Raw genomic sequence first — 19,745 nt, forward strand, 5'->3', positions numbered from 1 at the left:
GAAGAAAGTCATGTCGGCAAGCAGTATATATCTAAGTAACATTGACATAGCAGTGGTACTGAAAAACCGTGGTGGTGAATAATTTGGGAGAATGTAAATAATAAATCAAAATGGGCTGAGTACTGGACCCTGTGGAATGCCCTGTTTGAGTAATGCTAGTGTTTGGTGGCTGATGATACAAGATGCTTCAAACTAGGCCTCAGAGTTGTAAGAAAGTCAACTTTTCACCTCCACAATCACGTCATGACAGTAAAAAGTAGCCAAAAAAGTAAATATCACTAATGGATTTGACACTTTTGCAACCTGATCTCATGACGAAAACGTACCTGTGGGACCTTTATCGCAAGACGTGAAACACGTAGTGCCATGTATGTTTCGTTGACATATTTGATATGAAATGTCCATTGAGTGGCACTAAAAGTGTGTTCGTTTTTTTCCCGTTTTATGTGATGTTGGTTTTGTATGTGCCACCGCAGTTCTGACTTAAAATGATTGTTGAGTGGGGCTATAAATCTAATGCTCAGTTTAAAATAACGTACCATCTGCACTACACCTACAGTAAACTTGCCCGACAGTATGAACAAAAGTGAATGTGACTTAAAAACTCTATCACACACATGCCGTTTTAGCTTGTTTTTCAATCTTTCAGCTCTTTCATCATGAGTCGTGTTTTTCACAGGATTCGTACCCAATGATTCCACACCTTAAATTCAATTCCATGCCGGCTGAGCTACCGAGCAAGCTTGCAACGGTCGGTGTTGTGCCCATTTTTGATCCCCTGCCAAATTATTACCCCTCTCGTTGAAATCGCTACATCCTATCCCCACCCCCACACCTAACCCTAAACCTACCAATACTAGGGGTAGTAATCTGCAGGGGTCAACACCAGAAAGGGAAACATATGGAGCTGTAATCATAACTGTGTACCAAAATGATTATAAGTGCTCTGTGTTTCAACGCTTCTAGTATTAATTTCTATTGGAAACTGCAGTGATATGTACTTATTGCAATGCCGATCCTGGACTTGAGGTGCCCTACACAAAATTGTGTGGCGTGGCGTGGTACTAATGAATGAATGAAATGCATTTGTCCATGGTTCAGCCTGTCTTGAACTGCGCTCACAGAAAGCGCATAAGAAACAGCTGTTTCTTCCGCAGCTCGGTGCGCTTTCAACACGTTTATTTAGTCTCGAGCAAGAGACTATACAACTACGGTATTAAGGAATGAATGAAATGCATTTGTTTGTGCTTCACTCACAGAAAATGCTTGAGAAACAGCTGTCTCTTCCGTGGCTCGGTACACTTTTAACTCGTTTTTTTTTAACTCGTACTAATTTTTACGCAAATATTTACGCAGAAAGGGTGACAGCGCACCACATTAAACGAAATTAACATTCACATTTGATAACCACTATCCCTCTTTATAAACAAAACTAAAAATAAATAATCTTGAGAGCAAGAGGGCCCCCCTGGTGTCTCGGGGGCCGTGTGCAGCTTGTGTTTTTTGAGTATAGGAAGGTTTGGCTCTGACTTATTGGTATGTATTTCGCATCTTGTGAAAAGTGACCACAGGTACGTTTTCGTCATGAGAGGTAGCACTTTTATCTGAATCTAGTTTTTTTTTAAACAATCGATTGCTGCTAATACTGTTTCGTCTTTTGTAGTACTTCATGCTGCTCAAAACTACTGTGTTCAGCACAAACAATGTTTACCCCATTTACTTGTATATTGTGTTGTCTGGTTTTACCTTGAATAGTTTTGTTCATGTTTTTCATTATGAGGGCATGTCGCACTTGTCCATTTGTAAAAATACATTTGCGTGGGATTGGACTGGCAGTCTTGACATCAACAACAAAAAATGTGTAGAGCATTTTCTCCATTTAACTCTGTGCTATCCTTATAATTATGTGGTTAGTTAGCATTTAGCATTTAGCATTTACCATTGTCTTCTTCTCAACTGTCTACAGCCCTATCAGAACAGCCCCTGGCTGCCACCATTTACATTTCAAATCACACGTTCATAGAGGTTATTGTAGATTAGAGGTTCATCAAGCTCCTACAGTATGTTTTTCTCCACCAGTGATAATACACTTCCACCACACTCACTGAAAAGAGTGAGGACCACTTCACTCTCTTAAGCACTCCAGCAGAGCTTTCAGCGTGGCACTTAGGACTACTTAGCAGCTTCATATTTCAAAAATATGTCAGGTGGACCGGAGCAGGAGGACGCTGGTCCCTTGATGAAGTGGGCAGTGAAAAAAACTCATGGTGAATGTCTCTCAAGGCAGAGCTATGTTCCATTTAGAGGGTCATGTTCAAACTTCAATATTTACGAATAAAGCTAAAACAGATAGGCATCTAAAGTAGAAAATGGATTGAGAATACACAGGAAGTACCGCTTTCCTCAAAATTTTCTCAGAAATGTCCCATTGAGTTATTCATCTTTACACATCAACTGGAACTTTCGGACAGTGCATGATGGCACTGTTGCTTTACTGTATATGATGAATGTTAGAGCTCTCAACTTTGCATCAAACAGCCAGTAATGTAAATGTGTATGTATATAGCTGGAAGCTAAACACCAACATGAATTTTTAGCCTTTGCATGCAATTTGACTGTTCGGAGCAATGTGTAAAAACGGCATACAGGCTGAATGAATATGCAGTCACACTTTTGTTTAGGGACCAGTTCATTTCATCATTAAATGTCATGATTATCGCCAATGCCAGTATACCGCGACACCCCTAATAAATACTAATAAACAGCTAATATGCTAGTAATATGGATGCTAATAAGCAACTAGTTACGAGTGAGAATTTGTCCCTAAATTAAAGTGTTACCAAAAATGCAAATTCACTCTCTGACAGTAGGTGGTGTATTCATTTTAAGCATTTAAAAAAAAAAAGGTTCAGATTTTTGTATCCAAAATGGTGTTTGTCAAACAACACCAAATATAAGAGTACACAGACAAAAGACAAACAGATTCTTCCTCTGCTATTCGCCGCTTCTCAAAATAGTTGGCTCGTGAGCACCACTATGTTGTAGTTTTATGTAACTGGGCATGTTTTCTGGGATCTTCTCTAAAAAAAGTGCATTTGTGGCATGTATATGCTTCTTGTGCCAGATGCATTAACAGCCTATCATTCAAAATAAGTTGTTTGTCAACTTTTCGCACCAAACATTCATCTGAACAGGTGCTGACAGTGCTGTAAACGTCATACACAAATATTGAAATTAACATTTTTAATCTAATTAATTACATGATGTTTTGATTAATTCATCTAATTAATCTGACTGAAAATACCTACAAAAGATTATTTAAAGCTATATTGTGTTAACTGAGAAAGTATCAAGTAGACATTACAAATTGTAGCTTTAGAAAGAAATGTTTTATTTAACACAAAATGTATTATATTTAGGCTGCAACGGCTTATTGTAAACTATGGAACATAAAAGAAGATAATTTGAGAAACATCTCAGTATTTTTTGTTCATATAATGAAAGTCATGGTAACCAAAACATCAGTCTTAAAAAATTTCTTCTTTTAGAAAGGTTTGAAACGACATGAGGGTGAGTAAATGATGATAGAATTAAAATGTTTTGGGCAAACTATCCCTTTAATGTTTTTATTTTTGTAATTTTTATTATTATTTATGAAATGATACTCTAAATAAGAAACTAAATCTGCCAGCAGGTGGCGGTAAATGTCTTTATGAGTCATTCATTCATTCATTTGATTCATTCAAACGGCTGATTCATTTAGGAATGAAGTAAATGGCTCTCTTTAAGAATGGGCCTTTGAATCATTGATTCACATGATTCGTTCAAGATGCAGATTCATTCAGAAACTAAAAACCTATGTGTTGTTTGGAGACAATACTTCTATGGCTTCAAAAGTAATATGTTGTCTGCAAAATTGAGCAAAAACACATATTGTGTTTAAAATAGAGCTATCAAAAGATTAATTGCCATTAAACGTATACAAAATAAAATTTTTGATTTGCCTAATATATGTGTGTGCACTGTGTGTAATTATTATGTATATATAAATACAAACACATTTATGTATATATTTAAGAAATATTTACTAATAAGTAAATATATATATATATATATATATATATATATATATATATATTATAAGTTTTATATAATTTATATTATATATAATAATAATATTTTGTTCATAAATAACATATTTCTCTTAAATATCTACATTAATTTGTGTGTATTTATGTATACATAATAATTACACACAGTACACACCCATATGTTAGGCAAACTTAAACTTTTATTTTGTTTGCAATTAATCGCGATTAATCGTTTGACAACCCTAGTTTAAAATAGAACACAATATCAACTTCTTATTTACTGAACTGTTGTATAAAATCACATTTAAGCTTGTGATAGAAAGGGACAAAATCCGCACTTGTGTCATATTGCTCTTGCTGCCTGTGTGATATCATGTGATATGTGATATATAAAAATATATGAGACAAAGCACATACTGGGCATTTTTTGTACCAACATCTTGAATTTTAGGGCATAACTGCATTTATGGAGTTGTTGCCCTGCATCATATTTGTCAACAGCCAGCTATATGAAATATAAGATGACATACAGGTCTGGGGGCAGGGCCAGTGTGTTAATTGTGTTAAAATATTTCAATCACGTTATTTTTTCATAACTAATTAATGAAGTTAATGCGTTAAACTGACAGCCCTACATATTACTTAATTTCACTGTTTAGTTTTACATTGAATTCCAGCTTTGGGGAACAACACAGCTGACACCAAAGTAAAAACTCATACATATTTGAATAAACCAACACACTTTATCATTGTTAAGTGACATTTGTGCTTACCCAATCTCAAAAAGTACCGGTCATAAACAATTTGGCAAAAAGGGAACTAGGTAGGTGCGAAGGGAACTTGTTCTAAACAAGCTCTGTAGGTGGAGGCGAAACATAAATGTGACAGTCAGCTGCTCAGACCATCCATCAGTCATTTAGAGCAGGGCTCAGTGCTAACACCTGTAATGTGCACCAAGCCAATGTCAACAGTTCAGGTTGGAAAGTGAGATGACTCCGGGGCCACAGACCCAAAACAAACATGCAGAAAAACAATCAGCGTACAGGCATCACAGCCCATCCCATCCGAGCGTTTCCGGGCACATGCATTACACAGAACTCGGGAGCACAGACGCTTCTTTGAAAGCGCTTAGGCGCAGGTGGGCCGAGGGTCTTTTGAAAGGTATGCTTTACTGTACGGGAGTAACCGGACCCGGACAGGATCCTGCTTTTAGTTGACTAGATGGCATGTGCAGGAAACGCTAAGTGCCGAGGGAGGAGTACACCTCACACACATGAAAAGGTGCTCTGATCTGTCCCACAACAGGCACACAGGGTCTGACCTAGATTCCCCCCTATCCTGAAAAAAGCTGCTCTGCCAAGTAAGGCAGGGTGGGAAGGGCTGAGCCGTGGCGCGTAGCTTTGCCCCATCTCTCTCTCTCTCTCTCTCTCTCTCGCTCTCCCAAACATGGGCGGAGTGTAGCGTGGCCTTTTCAAACTCGCCCGGCTGGCAAGCAGACTGGCTTTTGGAAGCAAGCAATGCTGTTTTGAACTGCTGCCAAATGAGACAGCCTCTGCCGGCGCAGCTGAAACTTTTTACAGCCTCCCCTCACTTCGACAGGAAGAGACACGGGGAGCAAATTTGTAGGAGAGGGGAAAAAAGAGCAAAATAAATCTTTGTAGCGTCTGCAACTAAGGCACTGCATCAAGGATTTCCTTCTGTGCTTTCACGCTCCCCTACTTTGGCAAGGCGCCACTTGAAAAAAGATGTTTAAAAGAGATGTTTTTTTCTCTCTGGGAGGATTGAACGGGGAACGGATGTGCTAGGAAGTTCAGCGAGTTCAGTAAATGAGAAATATGTAAATGCATCAATAACAAAGGAACTGTGACGTCACGCACTGTGCTGCCCGGGACACTGCCTGCAAGCAGACGGGACAAACGTGGACTCATCTGACAAGATGCCATCTGCGTGCTATAAAGAGTATTCGTGTTTTACATCAGAGCTTTCTGGCACAGGAAGAAGACCCCGCAACGAATGACACGTTGTAGTCACTTCCTCTTTCACGGTAAGGACTTGAGGACCTGACAAACTTCTAGCATTATGACTAAACTGAAAATCGCAATAAGTTTCTTGGCGCCTGTTTGCATAGCGTTTTGCTGCTCTTGACTAAACGACTGCATGCAAAGTGCAACTTGGATGAAGATGTCAAACACAAGGTGAGTCATAAAACCAAATGAATCAGTCAGGCAAATGAGATTAACCAAGCATAGTGTCTTTCAAGACTCTTTGAGGAAGTACCAAGGACCGCTCATGTCATGTTTCCCTGATAAAGAAATCCAAAACGCAGGAGGTGGCAGAACAGCCTCTGGATGTGTGTAATGATTAGCAAGGACTATAACTGGAAGGCTCAAACTACCTGGGACAGATGCCAAATGCTGACAAAGGCAATCATTGCATTCTCAGGGGCGAGCAAAATCAACTCTTCGTCCTCTCGCGCTTCTTTCGGAAGGGGTTGTTTATATTCCTCAAGAAACCACCGAAACATTGACTAATTGCCGAAGGGGTCTTGTCACATGCTTCGGCTAAAGGGCACGAAAAATCACGTAAGTATTGACCTGTTCTCAGTCTGGTGTTACTCGGTTTCTTGCCTCTTCTTCTGGGACCTGTTCAGCTGATCAGGTGTTTCGCTTAAGTAATCAATTCCGAGTCTTATTTTCCAGACTTTGTTGAGAATCTGTGACTGGGAAAGAGGAGGGGTACAACCTGACCTCGCTTTCCCGTAAAAACAAGTTTTGCGTGCTAGTTTGTCGCAAACGGCGATGGGCACTTTATGTGATTTTCTGCATGGCAAACCCTCTCTTCTTGATCTCTGCTTTCTTTTACGTTACTCAAACTCCCTTTCTTTCTCCACCTCCTCTCTCCCTCTCTCAGCTTCTGTCTTTCACTTCGCATCCTGTGCCAAAGTGGGCAGGGAGAAAGAGCTCGTGGTGAGGCGGGTGAAACGGAGGCCGCTGTACGTGCTCTTTCTTCAGCCACAACCCCGTGGAAGAGCATGTTTGGTGGTAGCACGTTTCTAGGTCTCTCTCCCCGAGATAGGCGTAGTATGTGCATGAGTCTGCTCTTCTCGCCGCCATGACCCTGCCTTGTGTTCTTTGCCGTAGAAGCCTCTAGTCTGCAGGTATTCCGTTTTTTTCTCGCTTTTACATTTTGTAATATCCCATCAATTATTTTGTCACTTTTTATGAAATTCTCTTAAAGCATCATTGTCGATTCTTTTACCCAGCTGCTCGGGCTGTCTTGTTCACTGTTGTCTTCCTCTTGTAAACGTGTCTGCTTCACCCAAGTCCATGCCTCGGATTCCGCCATTTCTACTACACTGAACGACTTTCGGACAAATGTTGTACATTTGATAATGTTTTTAGGCTCGATGCTATATTCTAAAAGTCTTTTGTTGATATTTTCAGAAGTTAGTTTCACAAGTAGGCACGCGTTTGTTCAGATAGCATGCACGTTCTTTTCGCTTTGGGCCGTTTTGTGCATTCGATTTTGGGGGTTGAGTTTTTTTAAGGATTTGAATGCATTCGAACATCCAAACAAAGTTTGGCTGCTACCTTAATGTTTTTGGAGGGAAATGAGCACAGTGATGTGCTTGGATATGATGCTAGTGTTTCATGGCCTATAAATTCCCCCTAAGTTGTACATCCCTCAAATTTCTGTACTTTTATTTTTGTTGACTATATTACGGTCAGTTTTATATATTATATTTTTATAAAAAAAAGGTACCAGTGAGGACACAGCTGTGGTAGAAATAGTACATTTGAGACATCACTTCGTCAGTACGAGAGTATTCGGTCACTTGTTAGTGACCAAAAGATTTCTTTTATATTCAGCAGGTAATCTTTTGAAAAATATAGGCTTGACCTGTTTGTTTTCGAACGCTTTTGTTTCTGTTGCGTTTGCATTGCAAATTACACAAATGCCAAAAGAAACAGAGTAGAGCTAGTTTGGGAAAGAAAATAATAAAATACAACATATAAGGATCTAATTATATAAAACAATTCACTATATGACATTTGTTATGCAGACAGGCAGAAGCAACTGAAGAAAATACAGAAAAAATATTACGGACAGAATACAAAAAACGGGGTGGGGGGATAATCTAATTTGAGATTTGTTTAAAACAAATTGATTAAAGACTAAATTTTGGTTATTGATCACAACATTAGAGGGTGGTTACAGACATCCAACTATTATGTAAATATTCCGTGGCTTTTTGTCAAATTTACAGTACGTCCCGAGTGAACAATCGACGAAATCAGCTTTCTTTAGGTAACAAAAGATGTCTTTTTTTTAAGAGGTTCTTAAAATTCGGACGAAATGGCACCAAGTGACCACTGATATTGAAAATGCATTGATTCATTTGATTTAAATCTAATTCGCCCCTTAAAAAAATTACAAAGGAAAGCTCTCAAGATGGCGTCGACATGCCACGTGTTTGTGTACTACTGTACTAAGTGTATTTTACTTAAAGGGATTTTTGAGTGACTTAAAGGGATTTTTAATGCAGTCACTTCCAAAGAAGAGCAAACTTTTCAAACAAATCCTTATGTAACAGCAGATCAGCTCTCGACATGCAAACAAAAGTTGAAAAGCTGTGAAAAATAGTGCAGTTAGGTCGAAATAACACACGATGTGCTGATGTTTGTTGATTTAGCTTTAGACTGAGGATTTTTTTTTTTTGTTAATGTTCTTTTTTTGCACTTTATTACTCATCAGCAGAAGAAAGGAGGGCAGGTAATTTGCTACTTTGCAGGGTAGAACCGAAAGTCTCGCCAGAGAGGCACAAAAGTTTGCGAATACATGTTTATTTTGTTCAGAGACAGAGAGAGATGGCAACAGGAAAAAAGTGGAGCGAGGGAGGGAGGAAAGGAGAGCATTTCCTCCACCCCCTGTTCTCCTCAGATGAACTTATCATGTAGCGTCATATTTTCTCTCTCTCCCTCTTTTTTTTTTTTTCTTTCCTCTTTCCCATACAGCCCCGCTCCCTCCTACATTTACTGTAGCTGACAATCAGATGCACTCTGGGCTCCGGCCCCACATTAGCAAACAGGAAGTTTCAAAACAAACAGAGTTTAACCCTAAAAATACTCTGATTTCACCGCATACACAATCAGTTCTTCAACCTCACGCTGGAATACGCAGAATACAGCATGAGTTTTGTAATCACAAGATTTTGACTTCAAGTATTTTGAAAATTCACCACAGGTGAGAAAACACCGCCGTTTGCCTTGCAAATGCACAGACACGCAGCATATGCTCGGAGCCTATTAGTTACATGGCCCCAAACGGGGGCAGAGATCTAAGTCTAATCTGCAAGGTCTTTGAATAAACAAGGCAAGGCAGAATCCTTATCGTCGAGTTTCGATGAGTAACAGCAGGCTCTCCGGAGACCGCGTGACAGAGTCAACCAAGGTCAAGCCAAGCCCAACTTCCTGTTTTTTGGGGACCGCTATTTTTGCTTTAAGGGCGTTTCTCTCTGGTGTAGGTTGATGACAGCAGATCATAAGCAGAATGATTAATGGCTTTTTCAAAGAGTTACAACTTTCTATAGCTTAACTCTTTTACGCAGTGGCGCAACAGGTACGGTAACAGGAAGAAAAGTGTTGCTAAATGTAATTCAGTGAAACTGTGTACAGTGATTCACACAAATGAAAAAGAATCTTGTGCAACACAAGCTAAATTGCGAGGAGAAATCACCAATAGTGAGCATGCCGATCCACAGCTGTTCAAACAAAAGATTACAGACGAGACAGCGACAGTTGCTATTAATAGTAAAAATGAAACACATCTATTGTTCGTTCATAACGTATCTCATATTTTCCTCGTTCGTGAGATGTTGCGAATTCTAATTTTCAGTTACGTGGACGGCGAAGGGATTTTCAACAGGGAAGCTCCCCTCCTACGTTAAATTATGGCTGCACAAAGGCATTGTCTCAAGTTCCGTTTTTTTTTTTTTAATTGTGGCCTCTTACTCTTCCTCTGCCAACATCCCCCACCCTTCAATGCTCTACCCACCACCCTCTTCTCCGTTCATTGAAATTCAGCCTGGCATACAGGCACTGCCCCTTTCTTGGCACCAGACTCAGGAACTCGGCGACAGAAAGGAGGGGAGAAAATTAAAATGAAAACAAGAATATGTACCAGTTTCTCAACCGCTGAGCTCGTGCCAAACAGCCAGCCCGTTTCGGCGGATCTAACGCAAGATTATCGCTAGCCATTTTCGGTGTACGGTTTCAGCAAATATCGTAATCACATATGGTCCTGGCGACCATAACGCAGTGGGAGGCGTTCAGCAGGCTAATTAATTTGCCTGTTTACCTCCTGCGATTGGACGGTCACAAGGGCTAACGGCTGTGTCCTTTGATCGCTAGGTAAGATAGAAGGCCTTTTGTCGATCTGATGTGATTTGTTTACCTCTTTTCCCCTCAGACAGGGAAGTAACATGTTCTTTTGTGACTATAAAATGCTTGGTATATGATTACACCAAAGGTGGTACGGCATAGGTGAGGCGTAAACAAATGCAGGCAATTAAAAATGGCAGCCATTTGTTCAGAGACACAGCGAGGGCTTTAGCTGTTGCTGGGAAGATGTGCATCTTTTTAAGGTAAAATGTCTGCTTAATAGCTAATTTGACAAACAGGTTTTGTCATGAATCACAGGGTGTGATATTAACCAAAGATATTTTTAACCTTGTGATGTTTTTCATATATTAGAGACACAGGCTCTGTTCCAAAACCTAGTGAGCTGCCCACATAGGGAGCATTTTAAGGCATCAGGTAAGACAAGTCTCTTTAGCAATCCCAGAATGCATCGCAGGCTCAGTGAATAAATACAAATAAATTTCAAGATTGATGCCATTATATAAAAAATGTCTAAAAAACATAAAACAGTCTCATTTTTAAAAGTATCTTACTTAGTACTGTAGTGGTTTTAGCTTAGCCACATGCTAACACCATCTCGAGTGAATTATGAGTCGAACATCAAGTAAAAAAAAACCCACTTATAATATAAGATTGCAAAGCAGTTCACTAGGCTTTGAAAAGGATTTAGTCTGCAAACTGTACACTTGTTTAATTTCAGATAAAGATGCTTAAGACTTAAATATATAACGCAGGTCAAAGTCTTTGACAAAAATGCATGCCATTACAGTTATGAACTTATTTGGTTATTAATCTGGCTCCCATATGTTGGCTATAAGCTTAAGCTGATTTAAAACGAATAAACGTGGAATTATTAACATAAGGATACTAATGCATGCGATGCCATGAAGTACTACATGCAGTTGTTTACGTTAACGCTTTGACTTTGTGTTAAGCCTGCATGCATTTAGTTTAAGAGGCTTGCTTTTTAAAGGTCAAGCGTACAGAAACACTTCAACATTCTAAAATGCCATTATTAAATATAACCTAGTTTTTAATAGGCTTTTATGGAGATTGTTAGTGTTAGGCAAAGACCGTTTTTGCTTGTCATTTTTGTAGCCGTGTTATTTTAGTGTTAGTTTTCGTTATCTTTCGGCTCCTTAGTGGAAATCCCCTTACAGTACAGCATTGCACTGTTAAGGTGTGGCGATAATTATATTTGTTGCGTCATTAACATTTAGCTTTTGAACATTCTCTATGACCTTTAGTGCTAAACAGAACAATTAGGTGCATTTTGCATAAACACTTTGTTTTATTGTGGGTTCATTAATGCAAATTGTTTCCTGAAGTCTTCCAATGAAGTGTCGACAGATATCTCTAACTGATATAGCTATTAAAAGATTATTTTAATATTGCTGCAATTCTGTTTTATGGTATTTCATGATTCCATGTTCGTTCCACCCACGCTGTCTAAACTGAAAGCAACGGATAATCTCTAATACTGTCTTAAATACCCATGTCGTAAAAATCAGGGCATTCCTGTCTAATTTGCATTAGCATTAGCGTTACATATTTTTTAAAAGAGGTCATTTACATATGAAAACATCTAAGCGGCACTAAAATGGACCTAAATACCTGGCAAAGCACCAAAAGCACTGGTTAGTCCCCATCAACGCGATTACCGCACGTTGGGGAACAGAAGGCCACACTAGTTCCCTGTGTAATCTAAAAATGATCCAAATGCCACATCTGTCAGACCATATTAGCATATTTTCCTCTTTCACGGGTGAGGCATCAAATGCGGTCCTTTTGTAGCTTCGCTATAGAATAGCTGGTGCAATAAAATATCTAACATGCTAAAGTTTTGTCTTTGATTAGAGTAAGACAATTGCATGTCTGTACTGATAGCATTTGTAAAAATGCACAACCTGATGAATTACACACCTACACTGATAAGAGATAAAGATAGTTAAGCATGGTTTGCTGCACAGCTTCTGACCTGACCTTCACCGAAAAGTTAGCAAATCCGAGTTGGCACAGCCAATGCAAGTCATGCCATCTCTCAGCTTCTGTCTGCTCCTTTGTGATCGAGCAGAATGCGTCTCGTGCCAAAACTTTTCAATCAAAGCCCCCCCCCCCCAAATGGGCCAGAAAGAGCATGTGTATGCTAATTAGCTAAGAGGACTTTTGTATGTTAACAAATTGCTGAAAGCCAATGTCTGGAAGAGATTTGCATGTTTATTTATGCAAAACAGACATGTTCTACATCTTAACATGACACAGTAACTGCTCTTCGGCATTTTGCAAATGTTTTGCACGATCAAAGTTTCTGCCGGAAGTTTAAGGATGAGTATACATGCACAACATTATCAAAATAAGAAACTGATTTAACTGGATGCTACTATGCGTGAGTGCTGATGTTCAGAGGTATTTCCCCTTGTGAAAAAAACAGCATATGCTGGTTAGGTATGTTTTGATGCTGGTTTAAGCTGGTCCTTTGCTGGTTCATGCTGGTCATGTTGCTGGTCAAGGACCAGCTTAAACCAGCAAAGGACCAGTTTAAACTAGCATCAAAACATACCTAACCAGCATCCCAGCATTAAAACATACCTACCAGCATATGCTGTTTTTTTCACCAGGGTCATCACGTATGCTAACGGGCATCCAGAAGCGGATGACTTTCGCAGCATATCTGCTAGTTCTGTTGTGTGTGAAAGAACGCTATTGACTCGAGGATGAATCTTGGCTTTCTCGTGGTTGTACCGATGCCAGGCGTCCTTCAGAGCGTCGAGAGGGAGACCCTTGCTCTTGCAAACAGCCTCTGAGAACAGTGAATGCGTGAATGGGTTTTTCAGGCACACCTCGCAGAGGTTGCAAGGAATGCAGTGCACTCGCACCCTAAAATGGCCGAAGCGACGCCATTTTGTTTTCCCTCTATTTTGCTGTGCGGAATAGCAGAATCAGCTTTGTTAAAGCTACAGGAGACAGCTGAGGAAGCCATGTTTTGCATCGTGTGTTTACTTCAAAAGCATAGCTTACGCAATGTTGTCTCGTTGGAATGAGCTCAGTTTTTGGCAAAACGGGCGCGAATTCCTGGCGAAGGATCAAGACTTTTTTTCTTCATGATCCAATGCCAGCCTCGCTAGAATGAGTGAGTAATTTCTTTGGCTTTCAAAATTAGCGCTTCCCTTTTAGCCTGCATCCTGGTTCAACTCCTCACAGTTCCCCCGGTCTTTTTCGCGTTTGATCGTTTTTCCGACTCAAATAAGCACCGCAGACACGAGTCTGGAGAACGCCGAGCCAGGCTTTCAACTACTGTTGTTTTTCTGCAAATACATAGACATAAGCAGCTCTGTGATCTATGACAGAGCCATTCGGATGGTGCGACTGTGTGGAGTCAGACCGTGGATGTCATGACATACAGTGGCGCCAAATTGGACACCTTGATTTACATTATAAAATATTAAACCAAGTGGCATTGAGAACAAATGCTGCACAAGCTTTTCTCATAACATCACTTTTCATATTTAAAATATCTAACTTTTAACCAACTGGTGCCAAGCTGATTTTAGTGGATGTATGAATTCAGTTCTCCTCAAGGTTCACATATGGTGTCCTGGCAGAATAAAAGGTGTTCACATTAAAATAATCACCTAATGCAACAACAGCAAAGCAGTCAGATATGTCTTGTTTTCATTTTGAATAGTGTTTAGTGTTTTCAGACACTTAAATGCATGTTGTTTACATTTTAAATATATATTAAATGCAGTTAATTGAACTTAAGAATGCTATTTTCACACTTAGGTAGAACTAAACTGCAAGGACCACAAAACCAGTCATAAGGGGCATTTCTTAAAATCGAGAATGAATAAATAAGCTTTCCATAGATGTATGGTTTATTAGGATAGGATAATATTTGGCTGAGATACAACTATTTGAAAATCTGGAATCTGAGCGTGCAAAAAAATCAAAATATGGAGAAAATTGCCTTTAAATATGTGCAAATGAAGCTCTTAGCAATGCATATTACTAATCAAAAATTAAGTTAATGTACAAAATATCTTCATGATCTTTACTTAATATTCTAACGATTTATGGCATAACAATTGATTATTTTGACCCATACAAGTGCTACTTAAGACTGGTTTTGTGGTGCAGGGTCATAAAATAGCAAGTACAAGTCCACATTCAATACAACTAAGCGCACTTCTAGGGTAATTCTTCTTCTACACGGTCTGTCTACAACAAAGTTTGACAGTATGGTTGTGCTAACCACAGTCTTTCTCTTCGCAGGAATCCCGCGGTCTGCTGTCGGGCTGGTTGACATCTGTTCTGCTGTCCTTGGGGCTGAGGTAGTAGATTGAATAGTTGTGGAGCCCTGCGCTCTCTCGCTGAGATAACTATACAATCTACTGTCTTTCCTAAGGCGACAGCCAAATCATCCCTAAATGAGTGTCTGCATTCATCCAATGAGTGGGGAAGGATATTCACTCACATTACGGAAGTAAAATGGGTTGGGTTTGATGTCATTTTGACATCATACATACGTAAGCGTGTCAGGCGATGGGATTGCCCTTTGGTGTCTTGACAGGGTGAGGTAGTAGGTTGTATAGTTTGGTGGGAGGGATCAAACCCTGTTCAGGTGATAACTATACAGTCTATTGCCTTCCTTGTTGTACCAACTATCTGCCTGCTGGTGGAAAATCCCTGGAGTTTAAATATTACTTAAACCCTATGGCCTTCACCCCATGTGAACTATGTGTACGTAAGCGGGGCGTTTATTTCGGCACCCATATTTACAGGTTACAGTATTCGCAATGCCTGCATAAACAGAGCAGTATAGCATGGGCAATACACTCTAGTCGGTCTGCAAAAATAGTCCTATTATAAACCTACACAATTGCAGTATAGAATTTTATGAAGCAGCAATGTAATGGAGCAAACATGCTTTAATCAGTAACTCTGAAACATGTTATATTTAGTAAATCTAAATGAATCAAGATGAGTTTGAAAAGTTTGGGGTCAGTAAAAAAATAAAATAAAAGGAATTTAGGCAAAGATGCATTTAAATAATCAAAAATGACAATACAGACTTTTATAATAATAAAAAAAAAATAATCATCATATTTTTTATTTGTTTTTCTTTTTATGTATGAGAATCCTGAATCATGGTTTCCACAATGAATGAATGAATGAATGAATGAATGAATAAATAAAAACAAATAAATAAACAGGCAGAGTTGAAACTGTTTTCACTTAGAAACCTCTAGTAAATATCACAATTATTACAAAAGAAATGCCAAGTAACATTAAATTAAAGTGGAATTTTGAAGTAGAAAGAATGAAATAGTTTCTTTCTGTTTAAATGTTCTCCAATAATCTGTTCTATTTAGAAATTTAATTTATAATTTAATTAATTTAATTTAATTTAATTAATTTAATGTAATTTATTTTTTTTTATTATAAATTTTATTTTTTACAGTGATTTATCATAATAAGAAATGTTTCTTAAGCATCAAATCAGCATATTTGAATGATTTCTGAAAAATCATGTGACACTGTGGACTGAATCAAAATCAGGAATTTAGGCAAAGATGCATTGAATAATCAAAAATGACAATCAAATACTTTAATAATGTAAAAAAAAAAAAAAAAAAAAAAAAAAAAAAAAAGAAAGAAAGAAAGAAAAAAAAATCATCAGTATTACTTTTTTTAACGTTTTATCTATCTGAGAATCTTGAATCATGGTTTCCTAAATAAATAAATACATAAATAAGTAAAAAATAAATTACAAAATAAATAAATAATACAAATAAGCAGAGTTAAAAATTATTTATTTATAAACTGCTAGTAAATATCACAATTAATTACAAAGGAATGCCAAGTAACATTGAATTAAAGTGGAATTTTGAAGTGGAAAGAATGAAATAGTTTCTTTCTTTTTTAATGTTCTTCAAAAATCTTTGTTTTATTTAGAACTTTTTATTTAATTAAATTTTATTTTATTATATTTTATTTTTTTATTTTTTTTACAGTGATTCATCATAAGAAATGTTTCTTGCGCATCAAATCAGCACATTCAAATGATTTCTAAAGGATCATGTGACACTGTGGACTGGAGTAATTATTAGCTTTGAATCACAGAAATAAACAACATTTTACAATATATTCATATATTCTGTTTTTAACTGTATTTTTTAACCAAGTAAATGTGTCCTTGGTTGGCCTAAGAGACTTCCAAAAATTTTGAATGGTAGTGTAGATTTAATGATGATTAAGTTTGTAATAGCTCACTCTACTAACCATTTAATAGGTTTTAGTCATTCATTAAAGGAAACACTCATACTCACACTGTACGAGTATGAATGTAAAAGCACAACGTGACTCTTACAGCTGCGTGTATGTGTCTGTATTGTGAAACAGGCCCAACACTTTACCTAACAAGCCTGAACAACATCCTTGCCTCCGCTGTGAGCTTAACATGCTGATCTAGTATTACATATGAAGAGAAAAATCAGATTAAAAGAGATTTACTGAGCTCAGATTTATGGCTTAATCAATATTTTAGCTTTTCTGTTGGCTTGTGATCAAACAGGATTTTCACACATCATAACAGGAAATTCAGTTTCAGTCAGACAATGCATGTGGCCTTGTTCAGTGAATAAATAATATATATAGAGCCATGCAATATGCATAAGATGTTTTTGTTCTGTGAATAAAATACAGCTTTATTCAACACTCTTTTTGCCTTTTTGATTTTATTTTAATTTTTTGATCAGTTTAAACAGTTATCTTGCACAAAGGCTTGCTTGGCAGACGTTAGAGGTAAAGCAGTTTATACAATATGTATTTCTTTGATGTTTAATCATTATAAAATCATATAAAACAAACAAACTGGGTAACACTTTAGAATAGGGAGCACATACTTCTCCCTCAGCAAACTCCTAATTTGCAATTTATTGATAATTAGTAAGGTTCAGGTCTGGGGTCAGGTTAATATGTGTTAATATGTGCCTGATAAAGGATAATAAACAGCCAATATACTAGTAATGTGCATACTAATGAGCTACTAGGTAATAATGAGAAATAAAGTGTTACCTCTACATGTATAAACTGGTACACTCTTAAAAATAAAGTTTCTTTATTGGCATTGATGGTTCCATGAAGAACCTTAAGCATCCATTGAACCTTTCAAATTTCAAAAAGTTCTTTTTAAATGTTCCTTAAAATAGTTCTTTTAGGAACTTTTCACTAAAAGGTTCTTTGGGGAACCAGAAATGTTTCTTCTATGGCATCACTGCAAAAAAGCTTTTGGAACCTTTATTTTTAAGAGTGTAGTATTTTGTAGGCATGTAGTTTAAAGAGCTTTTAAAGTATCAAGATACTTAGAAAAATAAACAGTTTCTAAATTATGATTTTGTGAGTGAAAATTATATTTGCCAATGAAGTATAACTTGTAACTGCCTGATATTTGTATGATGTTGTATGACTAGAAATAAAGTAAGTTACATACTACTGATTGTGACTAAAATTTAAACTATATAATACATCTTAATATATTACATTTTTTACAGAACACAGTATATACACGTTATACGTTTTATACAACAATGGCATGTCAATACTGTGAAGCTAATGCAAGCAAAACTCTTCCGTCAACACCCATTTATTAGAGTTAGTCATATACTACATTTGATAGCCTATCCTCATAAACATGTCAGTTTTCTCACAAAGTTGGTTGGCAACACATGTAACTGTGTATAAATATTAACATGTAAACAAAACTCGTCAAGTCGGACTTTGATCTAAAGGCTTATGTGTTACAGCCTTTATCTGAACCATGTGAACCATGTCAACAAAATTACAGTGACACTATCTACACAATCAAATATAAAATGTAGAGACAAACTTGTTCAAATGAAATAAAACAAAACTCTGTCTTCAAATGTGACCCTGGTCCACAAAAAACAGTCATATGGGTCAGTTTTTTGAAGTTGAGATTTAAACATCATCTGTAAGATGAAAAAAATAAGCTTTCCGTTGATGTATGGTTTGTTAGGATAGGACAATATTTGGTCGAGAAGATAAAACTATTTGAAAATTTGTAAAAAAAAATCTAAATATGGAGAAAATCGTATTTAAAGTTCTTAGCAATGCATATTAATAAGCAAAAATTAGGTTTTGATATATTTACGGACGGTAGGATATTTACAAAATATCTTCGTGTAACATGATCTTTACTTAATATCCTAAGGATTTTTGGCATGAAGAAAAATCAATCATTTCATACAGTGTATTGTTGGCTATTGCTAAAAATATACCTGTACTGCTTACAACTGGTTTTGTGGTCCAGGGTCACAAATATCTGAGAATAATGTTATATTATTATTATAACTCAATTATAATTGCTGTATTAGCTCTTTTTTGTCCTTTCGATTATACAGTAGTCCACCTTATTTGAGTTTTCAAATCAAAAATTGAGTCTTACATTGTGAAAAAAAAAAGGATAAATTTACAGTAAAACATTAAACAGAAACCTAATAAAAATCAAATTTTATTCTTCACAGTGACTTCTGGGAATCTCTTGTTAATGTTTTATACTATAAATGATAAGATGAGACTTTTTTTGCTAATATAAAACAATATTTTACTGTGAAAGTGCATGTATTGTATTGTAAAATAATTTAAATATAACAAAATATAGATTTTTCTCAGTAAATGTTAAGGTTTCATACTTTTACAGTATTCACATACAATATTTTGCCCAAAAGGTTTGTATTGGTAAATCTTATATATATTTTGGTCCCACTTTATATTGAGTGGCCTTAACTACTACTTACATTAAAAATAAGTACAATGTACTTAATGTGGTCATATTGTATTGAACACTTTTGTTGCTATTAAGGTGGGATATGGGTAAGGTTAGGGACAGGTTTGGCGGTATGGGTAGATTTAAGGGTAGGTTAAAGTGTAAGGGATGGGTCAACAGTGTAATTATAAATAATTGCAGAAATTAATTACAGATGTAATTACATGCAAGCATTTTTTTTTTTTTTTACATCAAAGTACAATGTAAATATGTATGTACACAATAAGTGCATTGTATCAAATGATTAATTTCAATGTAAGTACAGCAGTTAAGGCCACTTAATGTAAAGTGGGACTGTTTATATTTTAAATATATTTAATATAAATTCTATGAATATAAATATACATGTAAATATTTTCTAAATAGTTTCTGTATGTGTGTGTCTTT

The 19,745-nt window shown here is 36.9% G+C and overlaps 1 long non-coding RNA gene across 2 annotated transcripts; it reads left to right on the forward strand.

The window, feature by feature from the left end:
- The first annotated feature begins 5,567 nt into the window (after nucleotides 1–5,567).
- Nucleotides 5,568–18,004, forward strand: LOC127154784 (uncharacterized). Of its 2 annotated transcripts, none has more exons than XR_007825510.1 (2): nucleotides 5,568–13,640; nucleotides 14,783–18,004. It is a non-coding gene; the product is annotated as an uncharacterized LOC127154784 (long non-coding RNA). The 2 variants fall into 2 exon arrangements; XR_007825511.1 differs by having other exon boundaries at nucleotides 5,568–7,248.
- The last annotated feature ends 1,741 nt before the right edge of the window (nucleotides 18,005–19,745 follow it).

Source organism: Labeo rohita, chromosome 23, assembly GCF_022985175.1.
Source record: "Labeo rohita strain BAU-BD-2019 chromosome 23, IGBB_LRoh.1.0, whole genome shotgun sequence".
NCBI classification, from domain to species: Eukaryota; Metazoa; Chordata; class Actinopteri; order Cypriniformes; family Cyprinidae; genus Labeo; species Labeo rohita.